The sequence below is a fragment of the Entelurus aequoreus genome, linkage group LG25, assembly GCF_033978785.1.
Source record: "Entelurus aequoreus isolate RoL-2023_Sb linkage group LG25, RoL_Eaeq_v1.1, whole genome shotgun sequence".
Classification (NCBI taxonomy): domain Eukaryota; kingdom Metazoa; phylum Chordata; class Actinopteri; order Syngnathiformes; family Syngnathidae; genus Entelurus; species Entelurus aequoreus.
The window spans coordinates 24,179,482-24,194,978 of record NC_084755.1 but is presented as its reverse complement, the minus strand read 5'-3'; positions in this window follow the sequence as shown (position 1 = coordinate 24,194,978).

Below are 15,497 nucleotides of genomic sequence, written 5' to 3'. Positions count from 1 at the left end.
AGATGGACTGCCAAGTATTTCTTTACATAAATTAATGATAAAGCCGTGTGCTTAATGTGTGGTACACAGGTTGCTGTGTTTAAATATCATTTTAATCGCCACTACACGAAGAAACACGAGGGAAAATACCGGAATATGTCTGATGAAGCGCGCGCAAGGGAGGCTGATGCGTTGATGGTAAAACTGCAAACCCAACAAGGACTTTGTGCCATATTTCACACCCCCAGAGATGCAGCCGTCAGGACAAGTTTCGTCATTTCTCACAAAAGCGCCAGAAAAAGTAAGGCGTTTTCTGACGGAGAGTTTATTAAGGAGTGCTTATTGGACTTTGTTGCGCTGATAATGCCCGGAGACATGGGCTGTTTTTCGCTAACTTTGGATGAGAGCTCTGATGCAGTCAATTAAAGAGACAACCACAGGTAATGACTTGTTCACAGAGGTAAATGCGTGTTGGGACAAGCTGGCAGGTGTGACAATCCAATCCACTTTATTTATATAGCACATTTAAACAACAAAATGTTTCCAAAGTGCTGCACAACAATATTAAAAACAATATTCAAATATTATCCTTAGCTCCACCAATGACTGAATAAAAAGAAAAAACAATTACATATAAAACCAATATAAAAAACAATATCAAATAAATATGATTAAAAACTATTTTTAACAACAGATGGTTGTCCAAATCTGACGGGGAAAAATGTTGGATAATGCAGGATAAAGTGACCATCAAAAGCAATCTGCTTTTGTATAAAGTTAAGTTAGGTTAAATTAAATTATTATTATTATTATCATCATTATTATTTATCTTACGGTATATCAAAAATAATATTGAGCAAAATTTAATTGAAATATTGTCGTGTGGCCCTCCAGCAGTGCTCGGGTTGCTTATGCGGCCCCCGGTGAAAATTAATTGCCCACCCCTGGGTTAGAGTGTCCGCCCTGAGATGGGTATGTCGTGAGTTCAAACCCCGGCCGAGTCATACCAAAGACTATAAAAATGGGACCCATTACCTCCCTGCTTGGCACTCAGCATCAAGGGTTGGAATTGGGGGTTGAATCAACAAAAATGATTACCGGGCGCGGCCACCGCTATTGCTCACTGCTCCCCTCACCTCCCAGGGGGTGATCAAGGGTGATGGGTCAAATGCAGAGAATAATTTCGCCACACCTAGTGTGTGTGTGACAATCATGGGTACTTTAACTTAACTTAACATAGCTGTGTTTTCCAAGCATGGGAAGGAAGACAGTGCACACTAAAAAATGCTGGGTTATTTTGATAACCCAATGTATGGGTTGCGCGTGTTGGGGTACATTTTTGAGTTATTTTTATTAAGAGCAATCCATTTTGGAGGTTATAAGGGTATTATTTCAACTCAATTTCTGGGATTTCAAAAGTATGAACCATTTTTGGGTTGTTTTTCAATGAGTAACCCATTTTTGGGTAAAAAGTAATTTTCTTGAAGGGAACTTTATTAAGGATGAATCTCATTAACATTATTTACAATCACACATCTTATGTACATGCAAATATTTGAGCATGCTGTATAGAACTACTATTGTCATGATCCGTCATGTTTGTTTAATGTTTGATTCCCTCAGTTCCTGTTTTGAGCACCCCTAGGTTTGTGTTTTAGTTGCCATGATTGCAGATTGTTTTCACCTGCCTCTGATTAGTGTTCGAGAGCTATTTATTCCCTGCTTTTCGCCACACTCAAACTGGCTTTCTTATTTGCTTCCACTCAACAGCTACGACGGCTACTAGTTTGATTCCTGAGCTCAGCTTCGCCTTTTTGTTTGCCTGTTTACATGCTAAACTTTTCTTGTTCGCTATTCTGTTAGCTTCCCGTGCTATCGGCACGCTGGTGCTCTTTTGTTTGTATCCCGCATGATTTATGGATAACAAATCATTGGAAGTCTCTCCAGAGAGTGGTAGAGGACGGCGGAAAAGATCATCAGGACTCCTCTTCCTCCTATCCAGGAGATCGCAAAAAGCCGCTGCCTGACCAGGGCTCAGGAAATCTGCAGAGGCTCCTCCCACCCCCACCAAGGACTGTTTTCACTGCTGGACTCTAAAAAGAGGTTCCGCAGCCTCCGAAGCAGATCTGTAACAGCTTCTTCCCTCAGGCCGTAAGACTCTTGAACGCATCATAATTATCCCTTTAACTCCCCCCAAAATGGACTAACTCGCTAGAATAAAAAAGACAATATAACATACATCCATAAACGTGGATGCATATGAAAAATTGCAATATATTTATCTGTACAGTAACCTATTTATTTATTTATATATGCACCTTATTGCTTTTTTATCCTGCACTACCATGAGCTAATGTAAAAAAATGTCGTTCTTATCTGTACTGAAAAGTTCAAAATAAAAAGGAAGTCTAAGTCTAAGTCTAATTTCCTTACCTGCGCCTTGCCTCCGGAGTCCCGTCTGCATCCTGGGACTCCGACTTGTAAAAAAAAAAATGTCACTTATATCTTGCTTTTGAGTATATTTTAATGGAATACAAATTATTTTGTTCAGGAGTTGGGAAGGAGTAGGACAAACCAGTAGTAAAATGTATAATTTTTAACCAACTATTGGGTCAAGGAGGGCTAAATTGAGCAACCCAATAGTTGGGTTTGGAATAACCCAACATTGTAGTGAGCATAACTCAGCTTTTGTGCGAAATAAATTCAACCCAATAGTTGGGTTATGAATCAACCAACTTTGAGTTAGCATAACTCAACTTTTGGGTTAAACAGTTCAACCCAATAGTTTGGTTGGGAATAACCCAACATTAAGTTATCATAACTCAACTTTTTGGTTAATTAATTCAACGCAAAAATTGGGTTGAAAAAGTTAAACCAAAATGTTGAGTTAAAGTAACTCAAATAAGGGGTTTGTCCTTTTCTGAACCAGCAGTTGGGTTGAATTTCGGTTATTTTTTAACCCAACATTTTTTAGTGTGCGAGTGTAAAGGACAGTGCAGAGAAGAAGTAGCATTCAAGAAATAAATCATCAAAAACCTGACCGAGCGTGTTGCCATTTTGCCGAAACAATTCCAGCGTATCACTGCTAGTCTGCACCGTACTGAAGCAGAATGAGTCTTAATGCCAGCTAAGAATGGAAAATTAATATCTAAACGGTGGACATTTAATAATAATAATGGATTCGATTTATATAGCGCTTTTTTAGACACTCAAAGTGCTTCACAGAGAAGTGAGAACCCATCATTCATTTACACCTGGTGGTAAGCTACTTTCCTAGCCACAGCTGCCCTGGGGTAGACTGACGGCCCCTCCGACCACCACCCATCATTCATTTACCAGTGTGAGTGGCACTGGGGCCAAGGGTGAAGTGTCCTGCCCAAGGACACAACGGCAGCGATTTTTTTGATGGTAAGAGGCGGGGAGCGAACCTGCAACCCTCAGGTTTCTGGCACAGCCGCTCTACCCACTATGCCATGCCGCCCCATTTATCCATGAAAATATGGAAAAGCTGCTGGACGGAGACACTGTACTCTCCAAAGTAAATGCTGCATTATTATTACATTATCGCATTATTGTGAGTAGTACATGCTATTTGATTGTTTTTATTTGAAAGTAAATTGACTTTTTATCGTGTATTAATTATTTAATCGTATTTTTGTCACAAATTTACATGCCGTTGTTGTGCAGGAGGCGAAAATGAGTTGTTAATCCTTGAACGAGGCGAAGTACAAAGAAGTATGCGAAGCCTAAGGCAAAAACGTGAATGTCTCAGCATTGCGTAACAAGGCAAACAAGACAAGCAAACATTAGCATGAAGCTAACAGGAAACGTAAACAGTAGCACAAGGCTAGCAATTCTTCTGCGCCGATTAAACAGTATTGCCCACAGGTGCGTGTCCTAATCACCAAACAGAGGCAGGTGTGCACGATGGGCGCTCCTACCAACAAACAAGGTTGGAAAAAAACCGCTGGCGACAGAAATAGACACCTAACACAGGAGAACTATAAGTACCGTATTTTTCGGACTATAAGTCGCAGTTTTTTTTCATATTTTGGCCGGGGGTGCGACTTGTACCCAGGAGCGACTTATGTGTGAAATTATTAACACATTACTGTAAAATATCAAATAATATTATTTAGCTCATTCACGTAAGAGACTAGACGTATAAGATTTCATGGGATTTAGCGATTAGGAGTGACAGATTGTTTGGTAAACGTGTAGCATGTTCTATATGTTATAGTTATTTGAATGACTCTTACCATAATATGTTACGTTAACATACCAGGCACGTTCTCAGTTGGTTATTTATGCCTCATATAACCTACACTTATTCAGCCTGTTGTTCACTATTCTTTATTTCTTTCAAATGTCTATTCTTGGTGTTGGGTTTTATCAAATACATTTCCCCAAAAAATGCGACTTATACTCCAGTGCGACTTATATATGTTTTTTTCCTTCTTTATTATGCATTTTCGGCCGGTGCGACTTATACTCCGGAGCGACTTATACTCCGAAAAATACGGTAAGCTAAACCAAGACCTTGACCTGTGGCCATAGGTCATGACAACTGTGTTGCTTTGGGGATTTATCTAAAGAGTAAAATAACCGTGACACAACCGTGAAAATCTCAACAACACTGCCTTGCTGGCTTTAAACACACTATAACAGGGGTGGGCAATTAATTTTTACCGGTCGCCGCATGAGCAACCCGAGCACTGCTGGAGGGCCACATCGACAATATTTCAATTACATTTTGCTCAATATTATTTTTGATGTATACCGTAAGATAAATAATAATAATAAATAATAATACTAATAATTAATAATAATAATAATACTTTCATTTAACCTAACTTAACTTTATACCAAAAGCACTGCTTTGGAAATCATTTGTACCCCTTTCAGAGATCACATTTAGTTCCCCTTAAACATCCTCATGTTGCACAATGAAATGTAAGCATAGGATGAAGTGTGCATTCCTGTAACTTTCTCTAGTAACAGCATTCCATGATTAATATAAATAAATTAACATTAATAATAAATGACAGTAAAATAAGCACACGTATGACTGAGGAGTCATAGTGTAACTTTGTGTGGTGTTTGAGTTGTCCGACTTTTTGTGTGGCCATAAACGCACCAGTGGTTTAGTGTTATGCGTGTTGGTGACAGATGACAAGTTGGTTTTGGCACTATAAGAAAACTAAATGTATGTTTGAACTAGGGTTGTACGGTATACCGGTACTAGTATAGCATTGCGGTACTAATGAATCAAAAACGGTACTATACTCTGTTTGAAAAGTACCGGTTCCCAACGGGCAAGACGACGCGCTATCACGTCATGAAATTGCTGGTTTTGAGAGCAGAGGAGCATGTTCGGCAGTGCACAATCAAAGAGTACGTACAAGCAGACACGGTGTGTAGACAGAAAAGGGAGAACGGACGCATTTTGGCCTAAAAACTGATGATAAAGGTGACGCTATAACACTGTAACGCCCTCAGGAAGAGGTGCTGTAAGACATGGCTAGCTACTTCTAAATCACTAATCCTCACCTCCATGGCGACGAATAAATTGAGTTTCTTACAAGTATCATCCCTGCAGGACAAGGAATAGCTAAACATGCTTCACTACACACCGTAGGAGGATACAATAGCTAGTGCGCCTGAATGTAAACAAATGCCATGGGTGGATCATCCACTGTAATGATATCAAGTACAATAGCGTATGTAGTCGATACTACTATGATTACATCGACATTTTTCATCATCACAACATCTTTTATCCTTTTTAAAAAATTCATATTATGTTTATAAACTCAGGAAATATGTCCCTAGACACATGAGGACTTTGAATATGACCAATGTATGATCCTGTAACAACTTGGTATCGGATCGATACCTAAATTTGAGGTATTATCCAAAACTAATGTAAAGCATCAAACAACAGAAGAATAAGTGATTATTACATTTTAACAGAAGTGTAGATAGAACATGTTGAAAGAGAAAATAAGCAGATATTAACATTAAATGAACAAGTAGATTAATAATCCGTTTTTACAGCTTGTCCTTTATAATTTTGACAAAATAATAGAATGGAAAATGACACAATATGTTACTGCACATGTCAGCAGACAAACTAGGAGCCTTTGTTTGCGTACTTACTAATAAAAGACAAGTGGCCCAAAAAAAACACCATTACATGTTATGTAGACCACAAGGAAATGTTTTAAATTTAGAAAAAAATATTAATATGAACCCTTTAATGCGCCTTTTGTATGAAAAAAGACCTGAATAGACCCGCTCATCGGCAGTGCGCCTTATAATCCGGTGCGCCCTACGGTCCGGAAAATACGGTAATTTATTTTAAAAATGTTGATTTGAGATACAAGTGTTTTGAGTTAAGAGTTCCGTCACAGAACTAATTAAGCTTGTAAGTTGTGCTGTAATGAACTAACCAACCAAACGAGAAATGGGTAAAGACAACGACTCTTGTATTTAGGAGGCAATGTTGCCAGATGAGAAATGACAAATTAGAAGCTTTAAAAAAATTGTACTTCAAAAAAAAAAGAAAAGATCACACATACCCGTCTTGATGTTGTTCAGGACCATCTGGTACAAGAAATGAATATATAAGTATCACTACTAACCCACCAGTGCCTCAAAGAACTACTCACCCCCAAATCCTCCACACGACACCTCCGCTGCGGACAGGCTAACCTCCTCCAACCTCCGAGGACAAAGCTACGAACAACGGGAGACCGGGCTTTCTGCTCCACCAACGCTCTCCCTGACCACCTGAGGGCACCACAGACTGTGGATGCTTTTAAAAAAGGCTTAAAAACTAGGGATGTCCGATAATATCGGCCTGCCGATATTATCGGCCGATAAATGCGTTAAAATGTAATATCGAAAATTATCGGTATCGGTTTTTTTATTATCTGTATCGTTTTGGTTTTTTGTGGGTTTTTTTTGTTTTTTTTTATTAAATCAACATAAAAAACACAAGATACACTTACAATTAGTGCACCAACACAAAAAACCTCCCTCCCCCCATTTCTTTCTGGTATCAATATTCTGGTTCCTACATTATATATCAATATATATCAATACAGTCTGCAAGGGATACAGTCTGTAAGCACATATGATTGTGCGTGCTGCTGGTCCACTAATAGTACTAACCTTTAACAGTTAATTTTACTCATTTTCATTAATTACTAGTTTCTATGTAACTGTTTTTATATTGTTTTACTTTCTTTTTCATTCACGAAAATGTTTTTAATTTAGTTATCTTATTTTATTATTATTTTTAAAAAGTACCTTATCTTCACCATACATGGTTGTCCAAATTAGGCATAATAATGTGTTAATTCCACGACTGCATATATCGGTTGATATCGGTATCGGTTGATATCGGTATCGGTAATTAAAGAGTTGGACAATATCGGAATATCGGATATCGGCAAAAAGCCATTATCGGACATCCCTATTAAAAACCCTTCTTTTTAAAAAAGCCTTTTTTTTAGATATATTCATACTAGTTCTAGCTATTTGGCTGTTCTAGTTTTTTATTTTTTTTATTTTTATTATCTTTTTATTTATTTATTTTTTAATACACTGTAGCACTTTGAGGTTGTTTACTCAATGTAAAGTGTTTTTTTTTTTTTACAAATAAAATGTATTATTATTATTATTATATATCACAGACTGTATGATATACAGTAAAGCTTGTAATGCAGTTTTATGTCGACATGAACTAGCAGCACTTTCGTAAAATAACGCTCCCTACATCAGACAATGCTCCACTTCAGCAGGCACAGTGAAAGATGTATTTTTTTGTGTTTGAAGGGGTCAAACTGTCCCTGTGGGATTTGTGGAAATATGGATTTTACAGAGGGTGAAAATTAGGTGTGTCCCAATCCCATATTGATTTTGGATATCGGTCCAATATCAGCAAAAAAAAAAGTTACATCTAAATGTCCTCCTACAAAGACACAAGATTGGTCTTTTCTTCTATTTTAGTCAAGTCATTGACAAAAGGTCAACATAATATGCTATAGGCCACTACACACTAAAAAATGTTGGGTTAAAAAATAACCCAATTTTAACCCAAGGACAAACCCCTTTTTTGAGTTTTTTTAACTCAACATTTTGGGTAAATTTTTTTCAACCCAATTTCTGCGTTGAATTATTTGACCCAAAAGTTGAGTTATGATAACTCAATGTTGGGTAATTGAAAATAATGTTAATGAGATGAATCCGTCATAAAATTCCCTTCAAGAAAAAAGTAACTTTTTTAATAAAAAAAAAAAAGCCTTTTACCCAAAAATGCGTTACTTGTTGAAAAACAAACCCAAAATGGTCCATAATTTTGAAACTTGAGTTAAAATAATACCCTTATAACCCAAAAAATGGATTGCTCTTCATAAAAATAACTCCAAAATTTCACCCAACACTAGCAACTCATAAATTGGGTTATCAAAATAACCCACGATGGCACACAATCTTGAAATACGTAATAGATAGATAGATAGATAGATAGATAGTACTTTATTGATTCCTTCAGGAGAGTTCCCTCAGGAAAATATAAATTCCAGCAGCAGTGTACAGAATTGAGATCGAATTAAAAAAAAAAAAAAAAAAAAAAAAAAAAAAGTAAATAATGGGGGTATAAATGGAAACAAAATAGAAAAATATTACAGTGGAATAAAAACAAAAAGCATCAATGAGAATACAAATATAACAGTAAAATAAGAATATAACAAGAGAAACTAGGCATTAGTGACCATGTTATGAAAATGTATTACACTGTTATTGTTTTGCATCCCCTGTCATCCTAGTACCCCCCCTCCCCCCCCAGAGAGGAGTTGTACAGTCTAATGGCGTGTGGGACAAAGGAGTTTTTTAGTCTATTAGTCCTGCACTTGGGATGAAGCAGTCTAGCACTGAACAGGCTCCTCTGGCTACTGACAACAGTATGCAGAGGGTGACTGGCATCATCCAGGATGCTCACTAGTTTTTCCATGTTCTTATTTGAACATTATTGCAGTTTAAAAGACGGTATTTGTCAGACAAACAGTATCAAATAGTTGTACTGTAGTTGCATATTACTTACACATACAAAGTATCCAGCATATTAGAAAGTGTCAGTAACAAACGTGTCCGCATCGTCTACTTTACTGTGTCATGAACATAATTTAATACATTATTGTGACCACGAAGTGACACCGAAAGACTAATTACCATTCCACTTAAATTTAAAGACAGTATTAATATGTCATAAGGTTAGTGTTTTTCAAATCTCCCATTGTTCTTTGTTTGGCTAATTGCACTTAATCAAAGCATTTCTTTGATTACAAATAAAAATAATAATAATAATAGTACTAATCATATATATATATATATATATATATATATATATATATATATATATATATATATATATATATATATATATATATATATATACAGTCAAGGTTTCTGTGGTTTATTCGTTATACAGTGCTCAATACCAGGGTAGAGCGGAATATACGTTATATATATATATATATGTATATATATATATATATATATATATATATATATATATATATATATATATATATATATATATATATATATATATATATAAATATATATATATATATATAATGTTGATATAATAATGTTGATATGTATATATATATATATATATATATATATATATATATATATATATATATATATATATATATATATATATATATATATATATATATATATCAACATTATTATATCAACATTTTATATATATATATATATATATATATATATATATATATATACACACAAACGTTTGTATATATATATATATATATATATATATATATATATATATATATATATATATATATATATATATATATATATATATATATATATATATATATATATATATATATAATATATATATATATATATATATAAATATATATATATATATATATATAATGTTGATATAATAATGTTGATATGTATATATATATATATATATATATATATATATATATATATATATATATATATATATATATATCAACATTATTATATCAACATTTTATATATATATATATATATATATATATATATATATATATATATACACACAAACGTTTGTATGTATATATATATATATATATATATATATATATATATATATATATATATATATATATATATATATATATATATATATATATATATATATATATATATATATATATATATATATATATATATATATATATATGTATATATACATAAATATATATATATAACATATATTCCGCTCTACCCTGGTATTGAGCACTGTATAACGAATAAACCACAGAAACCCTATATATACATATATATATATATATATATATATATATATATATATATATATATATATATATATATATATATATATATATATATATATATATATATATATATATATATATATATATATATATATATATATATATATATATATTTTCCATATATATACATATATATATATATATATATATATATATATATATATATATATATATATATATATATATATATATATATATATATATATATATATATATATATATATATATATATATATATATATATATATATATGTATATATATGGAAAATGCATTTTTAGACAATATGATTTGCTTGAGCGGCTAGGAGACACCGAGAGTTACAAGCGGTAGAAAATGGATTAGAAAGGACAGATAAAAAAATAATAATAATAAAAAATTATAAATTATTTATTTTTTATCTTTAATTTTTTCTTTTTTTAACTTGGTACTTCCCGCAAGCCGGATTTTGGACGCTGGCGGTCCGAATCCGGCAATCGGACGTAGTTTGGGGACCCCTGGAATAGACTAATTAGATTCAATTATTTTCAATAAAAAAGTTCCACTGACATTGAAGTTGTTCAATTATATTATCTTTGATATACTTCACTATGAACTTGATGCTTCTCAAACACCTTCCCTCTGTCTACTTAGAGTCAGCTTGGATTTACCCGACACGTACCTCAGAACGCTTTGAACGCAGCAAGAATAATATTTACACATATCTCAGGAGAGACACAGCCAAGTGATGACGAGCCGGTTTAAAACAAAACAAAAAAACAACACATTTTCATGAGCTCAAGTCAGTGCTTGCATTAAAAATTCAGCAAGAGGATGCTTATTTAGCTCAGTGGGACAGGAAATGGCCCTGAAATCGGCTATGATTTGTATGCGAAGAAAGGGGAAGACAACTTTTTATAAAGATCATTATAATGTGACCTGATTGGAAACATGACGAGCACAGGCGACTTGCATCCGGAAGTCTTGCAGGAATGTTCCAAACAGCTGGAAAAACAAGGCTGTGGAATTCAAACTATCTCCTCTGCAGGCCCGATAACTGTTTTTACTCGCTTTCGTTCTCCAATTTTCACAAAAAGCCTCCTGTTATTTGCCGTTCATTTAAATGTTGTGAACACTCCTTCTACGAACCGGTAGAATCAGTTACTATTTACATACCCAAGTACCAATTTTTCCATGTTTGCATAGAAGTATGCAAGGCAGGTTGCAAAATAATGTGCGATGATTATTCAATTTGCCTGTAGCAACATGACGAATAATATGAATATGAATGCCATCGTGGCGGCGTTCTCATATTCTAGCTCATTTATCAATTTTGACACCAGCAACTGTGTGCAAAACAATAACCCACTTTAAATCCTTTTTTTTAAATATTTGTGTATTTTATGATGATGTGCTCGACCAGAAAGTAATATTTTGAGCCTTGATTGAGACGTAACCCCGACTGTGCACACAGTTGTGGCCCCGTTTGTGCAAAGATTAGGGGAATGTGCCACACGCCTGCGAGCCAACAGCAAGGTGCACCCAGACTCAAACAAACCAGATGTGGTGGTTATGGAAAAAAAAAGATCTACTCGTCTATGTTTACATACACACGGTAGATTATATTTATTGTCATGCAACACTACTGGTCACTACTGTCCCTTTGCCTTATTAAGAAATGTTCGATTTGTGCTTTTTGAAAACAGACACACTGTGTATTGTGTCTAGGAGGCACATATATTGTGATCTAGATACTTCCAAAATGTAATATATATATATATATTAGGATTGTACGGTATACCGGTATAGTACCGCGATAGTAATGAATCATATTCGGTACTATATCGCCTCTAAAAATCGGTCCACCATCAACCCCACGTCATGACATTGCTGGTTTACGAGCAGAGGAGCATGTTCGGCAGTGCACAATCACGGAGTACTTACAAGCAGACACAGTGTGTAGACAGAAAAGGGAGAACGAACACATTTTGGCTTGAAAACTAACGATAAAGGTGAAGTTATAACACTGAAACGCCCTCAGGAAGAGGTGATTTAAAGGCCTACTGAAACCCACTACTACCGACCACGCAGTCTGATAGTTTATATATCAATGATGAAATCTTAACATTGCAACACATGCCAATACGGCCGGGTTAACTTATAAAGTGCAATTTTAAATTTCCCGCTAAATTTTCGGTTGAAAATGTCTGTGTATGATGACGTATGTGCGTGACGTCAATCGTTGAAACGGAAGTATTTGGACCCATTGTATCCAATACAAAAAGCTCTGATTTCATCTCAAAATTCCACAGTATTCTGGACATCTGTGTTGGTGAATCTTTTGCAATTTGTTTAATGAACAATGAAGACTGCAAAGAAGAAAGTTGTAGGTGGGATCGGTGTATTAGCGGCTGGTTGCAGCAACACAACCAGGAGGACTTTGACTTGGATAGCAGACGCGCTATCCGACGCTAGCCGCCGACCGCATCGATGATCGAGTGAAGTCCTTCGTCGCTCCGTCGATCGCTGGAACGCAGGTGAGCACGGGTGTTGATGAGCAGATAATGGCTGGCTGGCGTGGGTGTATAGCTAATGTTTTTAACATAGCTCTGTGAAGTCCCGTAGCTAAGTTAGCTTCAATGGCGTCGTTAGCAACAGCATTGTTAAGCTTCGCCAGGCTGGAAAGCATTAACCGTGTAGTTACATGTCCATGGTTTAATAGTATTGTTGATTTTCTGTCTATCCTTCCAGTCAGGTGCTTATTTATTTTGTTTCTATCTGCATTTAAGCCCAATGTGCTATCACGTTAGCTCCGTAGCTAAAGTGCTTCACCGATGTATTGTCGTGGAGATAAAAGTCACTGTGAATGTCCATTTCGCGTTCTCGACTCTCATTTTCAAGAGGATATAGTATCCGAAGTGGTTTAAAATACAAATCTGTGATCCACAATAGAAAAAGGAAAAAGTGTGGAATCCAATGAGCCCTTGTAACTAAGTTACGGTCAGAGCAAAAAAAGATAAGTCCTGCACTGCACTCTAGTCCTTCACTCTCACGTTCCTCATCCACAAATCTTTCATCCTCGCTCAAATTAATGGGGTAATCGTCGCTTTCTCGGTCCGAATCGCTCTCGCTGCTGGTGTAAACAATGGGGAAATGTGAGGAGCCTTTCAACCTGTGACGTCACGCTACTTCCGGTACAGGCAAGGCTTTTTTTTATCAGCGACCAAAAGTTGCGAACTTTATCGTCGATGTTCTCTACTAAATCCTTTCAGCAAAAATATGGCAATATCGCAAAATGATCAAGTATGACACATAGAATGGATCTGCTATCCCCGTATAAATTTTAAAAAAACATTTCAGTAGGCCTTTAAGTCATCCAGTGGTTATACAATTATAACATGATGTTGATGAATAGATTACATTTCTAACATTTTTATTTATAACAATATGTATGACAAATGTTGACAGACACCAATAGGACGACGGATTCTCTCTACAACGCGATTGCCTCCTCCCTCGCGGTCATTTGTGCTTAGCTGTGCGAGTTTACACGCACATCTATAACATGGTAATTATGTAATATAAAGATGCAATACAGCGCTCTGCAAAAAACAATGTCAGGCTTGATTAATTTACTTTTTGAGCGCTAAATGATCATATTTGCCTCCCTTCCTCCCAGTATTGTGGGTGGTCTGATAATCAGTTTATATTCCACATATACATGAACGGGCAGCACGGTGGCAGAGGGGTTAGTGCGTCTGCCTCACAATACGAAGGTCCTGAGTAGTTGTGAGTTCAATCCCGGCCTGGGGATCTTTCTGTGTGGAGTTTGCATGTTCTCCCCGTGACTGCGTGGGTTCCCTCCGGGTACTCCGGCTTCCTCCCACCTCCAAAGACATGCACCTGGGGATAGGTTGATTGGCAACACTAAATTGGCCCTAGTGTGTGAATGTGAGTGTGAATGTTGTCTGTCTATCTGTGTTGGCCCTGCGATGAGGTGGCGACTTGTCCAGGGTGTACCCCGCCTTCCGCCCGATTGTAGCTGAGATAGGCTCCAGCGCCCCCCGCGACCCCGAAGGGAATAAGCGGTAGAAAATGGATGGATGGATGGATATACATGAACACAAACACGCTAAATGGATTGTGCTCCCTATTTTGCTAATTAAAGAGACACAATCCTATGTGCACAAGCTTAATAGATCAGCTTTGCATGCTCTATCAAGTTAAGACATGTTTTAAATCTCTAGTATATCAAGCCCTTACTATACGTACACACTGGCCTTTAACAAGACAACCATGCCAAATAGTATTATTAGGCACTTTTGTTATTTTTCCCATGTCAAATGTTCCTTTTAAAATTGAATAAAAAGTATTAACTTCTGTCAAACATTCAGTCAAATAAATGAAATAGAAAAAAATTGTTTTAATGCATTTTTAAAGAGCTTTAGAGGTAGAATTGATTGCTCCCATTAACTGCATTGTTAGCCACCTAGAACGAGCCAATTTGTATGTGTTAGAAAGCAAAAAACTGTTTGTCTTCTTGTCTCTCATAATTAATGTGAACGACAGGTAAAATTCCAAAATAAGTGCAGCTCCTCTCCAAGTCCATTCAGCGTTCAATATCATTAATTTTTCATTTAGCTGTTGTTTTTCTTTCTGTGGAATGGAACACGCTGGAAATTAAATTCATGGAATTGCTGAAAGAAAGGCCATGTTGTATTTATGCACTAATGTTTGTTTTGTGCACAGATTGCAGGTGGATTAAATGATGTCACTGCTCTCCCACACAAAAACAAAGATGCTTCAGGCTGTGTGTGTGTAGGCACATTTAATGTGTGTTTGTGTGTGTGTGTGTGTGTGTGTGTGTGTGTGTGTGTGTGTGTGTGTGTGTGTGTGTGTGTGTGTGTGTGTGTGTGTGTGTGTGTGTGTGTGTGTGTGTGTGTGTGTGTGTGTGTGTGTGTGTGTGTGTGTGTGTGTGTGTGTGTGTGTGTGTGTGTGTGTGCGTGGGATGTACTGATGGGTCCACGATGGGCGGCACTGCACAGGAACGTCACCAATAAAATGTTGGAATATTTTCGATTTCACTCATTATGCCTCATTCTCTCCCACTCACACACACGAACACACTAATACAATTGGGAGTT